We start from the raw sequence: 8120 nt of genomic DNA, 5'->3' as shown, positions 1-8120 counted from the left end.
GCAAATTTTGCTGATGTATTCTTAGTTGACTTGCAGAGGTTCATTTTCCTAGTCAAGGTTGAAGAGCACAGATGGTTGTTAATGGATACATGCTGGACACTATGGGAATCAAACTCTTTGTGTGTGTGTGTGTGTGTGTGTGTGTGTGTGTGTGTGTGTGTGTGTGTGTGTGTGTGTGTGTGTGTGATCTCTCATACGGGACACTGGCCTGATGGGGAGTGAACCACAGAGAGACAAGACGGGAGGTGGAGGGGAGGAGAAAGTCTGTGAGAGACAGAGGGAGGTAAAGATGCAGCATTTAGGGAGTGTAACGTGAGTAAAATTAGAGCCAATTTCCCCTGGCTGTGACACAAAGGGTTGTATGACAGCTGCAGCCAACAGCCAATAAGCTGTACATACTGTTTTTAAAGTTTTTGTAAAAATGTGGATAATTTCCGAGGACAAAGTGAGTCTTTGTTCCTGGGACACAGAGGACGAGGGAGAAGGAATACCTCTCTGCGACTGCCTCCTAATTGGTCTAATTACTGTGTAACTTCCTGGTGAACGCAGACCGCTCTGACCTTGGTCTTTGAAATATAGAAGCACGGCGTCTCGGAGCTGCCGCCCAGGGGAGGACAAGGAAGAACAACCACTCTCTCTGTCGGCTGGTCCATGGCTGTGTGTGTGTGTGTGTGTGTGTGTGTGTGTGTGTGTGTGTGTGTGTGTGTGTGTGTGTGTGTGTGTAGATATATGGATGAGCACAATGTGCGTCGTAATGGGTGCTTCTGTGTTTTCTGTGTGCTTGTCTGTGTCCCCAAGAAAGACTGGGTCATGTGTGGGAGTTGGTGGAGATCCGCCTGACGTAAATCTGGTACACTGACACTGAATCTGTTTCCAATTCCTGTCTGCTGCTGAATATGATTCCTGCAGAGGGTCTTGGGGCTGAGCTCTGGATTAGACAGCAAGCAGCGATGGTTTGTTTCTGTCACTCAATCCCCCCGACTGACTGAGGCTGATGACTGTTGACACACCGGGTTTTCCTCTGACTTGTACATTTCCCTGTTGGGGAAAAAAAACAGAAAGTCAACATCCCTTGCTTTAGTTTTATGGAAATGTCCCTCAGGCCAAATGGCCAAATTTACATAGCTGCTCTTTTTCCAACACAGAATTTAAAAAACTCTGTGATCATAGATCATTCTTATCAATCAGTCTCTCTCTCTCTCTCTCTCTCTCTCTCTCTCTCCCTCTCCTCGTTGTTCTGGCTGTCTCTGAGTTCATTCTGGCTTCTCTTCTTCTCTTGGCTTGGTTGTAGTAAAGTTGAAGTGTGATTACTTCTCCTGTATAGAAATGGATACCAAATACTCTTGAGTTTATGTGAGAGGCTTCTCAGAGTACGTTTTGCTGACTACATTCTGTCTACTGGAGGTGTAAACTTTGGATTCTTCTATTGTCAACAGTGTTTCGAGGGCAGATTTTGCTGTCTGGGTGTTGAGAAGAGTTTTTTTTCGTACTTTCTTTGACTTTTACCAAAGGATTTGAGTAATTGAACAGAATAGAAAAACAAAACCTTAATCATTCTTCATCTGCTACAAACGTATTGTATTGTTGTATATTTTGTATTGTATATTATATTGTGTTGAAATTCGAATTTATCCAAATATTTATGTAATGTAAAAAAAAGGTTAGCAGGCTTTCTGTCATTCCGTTTGCTTAATTATAATGAATTATGTGGTTTGCAGTTCATGCTTATTTCACTGTTTGCCTTAACAATGGGTTATCCATCCCCGCGTACTGCATCTCATAAGTCCCCTGTCATTCACCGAGAAGAACACAGTTATTCTATTTATTCCTTCTCTCTCATTTGGAAGTCCTGCCATTCTGCCTCGCTGTCTGTAGCCTAAAATGAACGTTTGCCCGGCGACTACGCTGCCAGCTGCTGCAGATGTCTCAGTAGGCCTAAAGATAGAACCACTCTCGACTGGCAGGTCAATCTCCACATCGAAATCACTTCATCTAACAACAAACACGGGCAGGGAAAATCTCCGCAGCACAAAACACATTGAGGCGCGCGCGCTAACGTGGCCTGACACTTGATATTGCGTAACTCTACAGTTGAGTTGACGCGTAAAAACCCTTTTTTACACTGTAACGTATCAAATGATGTCGTATCCTGACTGCTGTCATTAGTGTTATGTTGCCGCTGAGTGAGTTAAAGTCGGGCTGGAAAACCTGATGACACCTGACATCTGTTTAAACAGTGTTGTCATCGGGGCGTCTGCTTGCTGTTCCACCTGGGCCTGTGTGGATAACAATGTGTCTGTGTTGTATCAGGCGGGTTCAGAACCCTTTTTTATCTCAAATCCATCAAACCCGGAGCAAGCAGCTGACTGTGGTGAGCATGGTGAACAGGTCACTCCTACATGTTATTTAAAAAACATGGGTGGGAGTCTGTGTAAAAATATTATACTCTTAACGTCCATGTTTTTGTATGGATGTTTTGTTTTGTTTAATGGAGGAGGGACGCGAGGGAGCATTCAGGGCTTTAAAGGTCAGCCGGTGGGAGGGAGAGGCAGGTTGACAAACGACAAACAGTCAGTATCTGTGTCCCTGTCAAAGGGCCTCATTGATGAGTTGTGGAGCGGAGACGCAGATAAACAAGAGGTGCCATTCTCTCATCTCAACGTGTCCCGGCATGGAAAGGCCGTGTACTGTATGTCCTAACGCATTACTCTGTTCTTCCCCCGTCCTGCAACCCACCCCAAACTCCCATTGTTGTGCTATTGTACATCCTAACACGCACACGCACACTTCAGTCAGTGACTGACGCTCACGGCCCAACAGGCGCTTGCAAACCAAAGGCAGACGTGACTTACTTACTCTCTCGCATATAATTAAAAATGTCCTCCGAATTTTAGCGATGAGATAAAAATGATCTACTGCGACGTTTATCCGACAGCAGCCCTCGCAGCTGCTTCAGACCCCACTGGCCGAGGAGTAAATCAGACACGAGAAACCCCAAGTTACATAAATATAGTAAGATACACAGACCTGACAAGCTGCTGGGTGCGGCTGCTGTGTTTTATTTAGCCAACGGCCCATTTAAGACAGGCTGTCTCATCTCGGTATCTGAAATTAGATGTGCAACTGCAGCAACTCACAGCTAACTCCTAAAAGCAATATAGAGAAGGAGGTCAGAAAAACAGCAGAGGGAAATTTTGTGTGTGTTGGCTGATGGAAACTGGGACGTGTCGGATGAGTCCTGTTTTATTGCCTGTTGATTGACAGGGGCCCCCAGGGCTGCAGACGGGGCGTATGACATAACAAGGGGATGTAGGAAAAGTAAATGACGGGCACGAGGGTGTAACTACAGCCAAGACAACCTGAGATTGGGGGGAGAAATGGATTATTTATAGAACGGAGATAGAGGAGGATACAAGGGGGAGGGAAGCAGATAAGGAGTTTCGAGTTGGGATGGAGGTTTTTTGTTAATGTGAAGAAAGTCAGGTGGAGCGAGTTGAAAGGAAGGAGAGGACAGGGGGTGAGACATCACAAATCGTCTGTCAGTGAAGCAAATACAGGCTGTAAAAACATCACCCGGAATGAATTACTGTGAAATACACCCATCCCCGTCAGTATCTTCCGCATTGACGTCAGGGCCTCTCAGCAAGAGGGAAGAAAATAAATATTAGGCTGATTTTGAAAGAGTTTTGTGGGGATTGTGGCCAAACAAAGGACACCTGCTTACTGAGGCTGCTGCGAAACGTTGTAGGGCCATTTACTGGAAGTCAAACGCACACATACACACCAACACACACAGAGAATTTCTCTCCCTTAGTGGGTTGTACGGTGAAACTAGTGGACTTTGTTCTCCTACGGACCAGAGAGAGCCAGCCGTAGAGATAAGACCAGAGAGGCGTTTGTGTCCGTGTGATCACGGGAGCGTAGAGTAGAGCAGCTCTGGAATGACTGTACACGGTCCACTTGTTTACTCGAGCTCACCGACCTTCTCGCCAACACACACCTGCAACCACAGAGGACCCTCAGGTGTCACCTTGAATTGATTGGTGTGCCGCACTTTGACCATACAAATGCTTACTGTACTGTGTACATGAATGCCAACCAAATTGCTCTTTCCACAAAGTCACGTGACATAAAAGAGCCAACCTTTCACTCTTGTCCCTTCGCTCCCGAAGGAGGGGAGTATAGGCGAGGAGGTCTGAAGGGAGGAAAAAGATTAGACTCCCCTGTTGAGGGCAAACAAGGGGCATGTCACACTGCCGAGAGCAGAGCCCCTGTGAGCCCAATCTAAAGGGTTTATCCCACAGCTCAGCTTTAAAGCCACATATCGGTCTGCATGCCAAATATCAGATTCAAGGCTGATATTACTAAAAATATGTTTTCTGTTTGGAGCTCTATGCTCTTATCTCTCTAAATGTCACGTTGGACTGGGTGAAGTCCTATCAACACTTTTCTGTTGGGTTCTTTGAGATTTTATCACGGCACACATTGTATTCTTTGTGTTTCTTACTTTGCTGCCTATGGCCAGTTCTCCCTCGAAAAAGAGATTTTAAATGTTAACGTTCTCTCCTGGTTAAATAAAGGTTAAATAAAAAATAAAATGAAAACACAAACTTCTTAAGTGTGTAATTTGATGTTTACTAAATAGCAACCCCATAATATCCCGCACGCTCCATATGGCCTTTAGTCTGATGTTTTGCATCATGAGCTCGAATTGAGTGTGTCTCAGTTCTCTGAAAGTCAATAAAAGAAAAACTTATATTCCTCCTTCCCATTATCTTCACCAGCCCCAGATCTCAACAGGCTATTTACTTGCTCTGTCAGACCACTGTTGGGAAAACAAAGACTTTGTCATCACCTTTGTGTTTGCAAACCTTCCTCCTCTTAAAGGACACGGACTTTGCTTTCATGGAAACACACAACACAGGCTCGTGTTGATGGGTGTCGCAAACGAGGAGACGGGGAGAGACGGATGCAGTGTTGTAATGTCATGTTTGTAGTCAAGCACTGTGCTTGTGGCAGCATGAATCAGCATTGTAGTGGCGTCGGAGACCAACTAGAGTACTACAGTATAATTTACGCAAGATGTTTTTCACTCATTCCCTTCTCTTCCTGACATTTGATTGCCGCTCATGAAAAGACGGGCATACTTACGGCCCATTTGACAGACTGAAACTTGTCGACCGTGAACCTGATTCTTAAAATCGAGTCCAACGTTATCCCAGATTTTGCATTGAAACCTCCTGGTTGATCTCTGGAAAGAACACTGACAAGTGTGTTCTTGGTTGTGTGTGAGACCACATGAAAAGGACTGATTATTAGATTGAAATGTCTTTTCAACCTTAACTCATCTCCACCATCTTCACAGCGTGGGAATCCCCTGACAACTGGTTTCCTCCGCGTCAGGCATCTGCCCTGTGCACTATCATATGTCACACATGTATGCAACACACGTAACATATGCACATATATGAAACAACTCACACACGCACACACACACACACACACAACGTGTTTCCCCAGCTGCTGTGGGTCACTTGTTTTTGTCACTGCAACCCATGTCTTTGCGTCGCTTGGTAGAAAACCAGAGCTCGTCTCAGGTTTCACACCAACATCTGCCACCAGCAGCACACACCATCTCTGTTTATCCTGCTCTCTTACACACACACTTATTCTCAATTAGTCCCAATCAGTGGTGGAAAACCCACTCAGATCGTTCCGTCAGGTAAACGTGGCAAAGAAAAATCCCTTACAGGCTAAAATACCAAAGTAGTACTCAGGAAAACATGAATGCAATCCATGTCTATGGACACACAAACATTATACCCTATATGATTGTTGAAATGCTGTTTTGCTATTTTTATGAGAAGTAAAAATAGTAAATAGTAAACTGGTATGTTCAGAAAATTACTTTAAAATGGAGTAATGCAGTCTTATATATATCACAATGTCAATATATTGATATGTTGTCCTATTTCCCGGGATATACACAGATTACAGTGGAATACCTTTCATAGACAAGCTCTGAATGTTGTGTGAGAAACAGCCTGAGCCGGACCAACACATTTGTTTAGCGGGATTTTGAGTATTTCACATATACAAAGCATCATAAAACAAGATTATTGGACTCATCTTTTCCATAAATATGATAGAGACAGATATTAGAAACACAATATATTTCTCCTATACCTAATTGGTCCCGTTAATTCCCCCCCCAAAAAACCCTGTTATGTTCAAATATATCGCGATTAATATTTAGAGATTATAGAAAACACGATTCATACATCTGTGCTAATTTTAGAATGCGAATGACAAAAGTCTCAAATATTTCCTCCCGCCTTATCCCTGCATCAATTAATCAACGGGTCCTGGTCGCACACATGCACACGCGCACACAGTCGTGTGGTGATATGAATAGCAGCCATTGAATGGGAGCCATTGGCCGGCTCCCAGCGTGAGCGCCGTGCTGAGCAGGTAAGTGGTGGGTAAACCGATACACCCCAGGGCTCTGCTGCACCCCACCCCCTAACCCCCCCTCCCCCCACACACACACACACACACACATCAACACACACCCACGCTGCTATTGTTCCCCCCTCCATGTTTTCCCATGTTTCCCTTCTTCGTGGGGCCCGGTACTACCTGCCGGCACATTCCTGCCCTGTCAAATCTCTTTGTGTTGATACTCTTTGTGGCTCTGTTTCCACTGTCGCTCTTTCTTTATTACCCGTCTTTGCCTGTTCCTCTCTTCCCCTTTGCGTGAGTTATCTGTTATGGGCCGTCCACCGCTGACCCACACCCCACCCAGACCAAACAACAATGTGGCACAATGAGAGCGCTTTCAGCTCTGGCCAAAAAGGTCATTGTGGTGCAGCATAAGACCAACATTTTAGGGATAGAGATGGCTTCCACATCCTATAGTCTATTCCTCCAATTTGCATTTTTCACATGTAAGCTCTAATAAATGCTTGACTTAAGACTTTACGTCATAGTAAAACCCAGGCTTATTCTCCTGTGTCATAGAGCTAAATGAGTCACACCGATTTGCTGTTTGCATGTTATGCACATATTTACATTAATAAGTTAATCAATCTCACATACACAATCCGGCTGCTCAACAATTTTGCATTGATTTGCGGCTGAAAAATGCTGACATATTTAGTCCGAAATAGTATTGAGAGAAAGACTTTGTGAGATTTCTTTACAATGTGCAGATTACAACAAGCCTTATGCCTTAAATGCTAAAAGATGTTAGTGCAGGTGTTTTAATGCTGATGATTGATGTTGTTACTTTACATTTATGTCATTACATTTCCCAGGCAAACATGCCTGAAAATAAATAGTAAACAATCTGGATTCCAGATGAGTGGGTCAGAAATCTCTGATTACAAGAAAAAGATTAGGCTGTTATTATCTCTTAAATCTCATATGCCCAAAAACATGCTCACACCACTGCCCTTGCAACAAAAATGTAACTCAAAACTCAAAAAATATCGGTGAAACGTGAATTAATATTGCAGTAATGTTTTGTCTCCACAATCTGGCCGGGGCGCCTGAATGAACGCCCTGCGACTATTATTTGGCGGGTGATAAAGGATAGATTTACAACCCAGAGACAGATTCAGTCTATCTTCACTCCATCAGTCGAAGTGACTCCTGTCCTAACGTTATCACTTCACCCTCTAGCACCAGCCTTGATTGGCTTCATCCAATGAGGGTCTTCATCTCTAAACCACACAAAAGCAAGACGTCACCCTCAGGACCGGTGAAAAAGACACACGTGCGCCCAGATACGAGCGTTCTTTATTTCTCTGTCTATCCTGTGGTCATTTTGCGAAGCACTTAGTAACCCCCCCCCCCCCCCCCCCCAACCCCCCGACACCCATTCACTAAGTTTAAAGCCCCTTTAACGACTCCTTCAGTTTTTTCCCATCCTTGGCTCAACCCCAAGCCATCCAACACCATCAAATACATGTCTCTGATCTTCTTCCCCTTTCGCAGCCCACTATAGTGCTGTCCCCCGAAGTCTAAGCCCCACACCCCTCAGCCGTCCCATCCCCAGGGGGGGCCCCCTTACGGCCTGACTGGGTGGTCCCTCATACCCCCGATCCAACCCCCTTCTG

This window comes from Gasterosteus aculeatus, chromosome 1 (genome assembly GCF_964276395.1).
Source record: "Gasterosteus aculeatus chromosome 1, fGasAcu3.hap1.1, whole genome shotgun sequence".
NCBI classification, from domain to species: Eukaryota; Metazoa; Chordata; class Actinopteri; order Perciformes; family Gasterosteidae; genus Gasterosteus; species Gasterosteus aculeatus.
The sequence above is the reverse complement of the archived record's forward strand: the minus strand, read 5'-3'. Positions refer to the sequence as shown.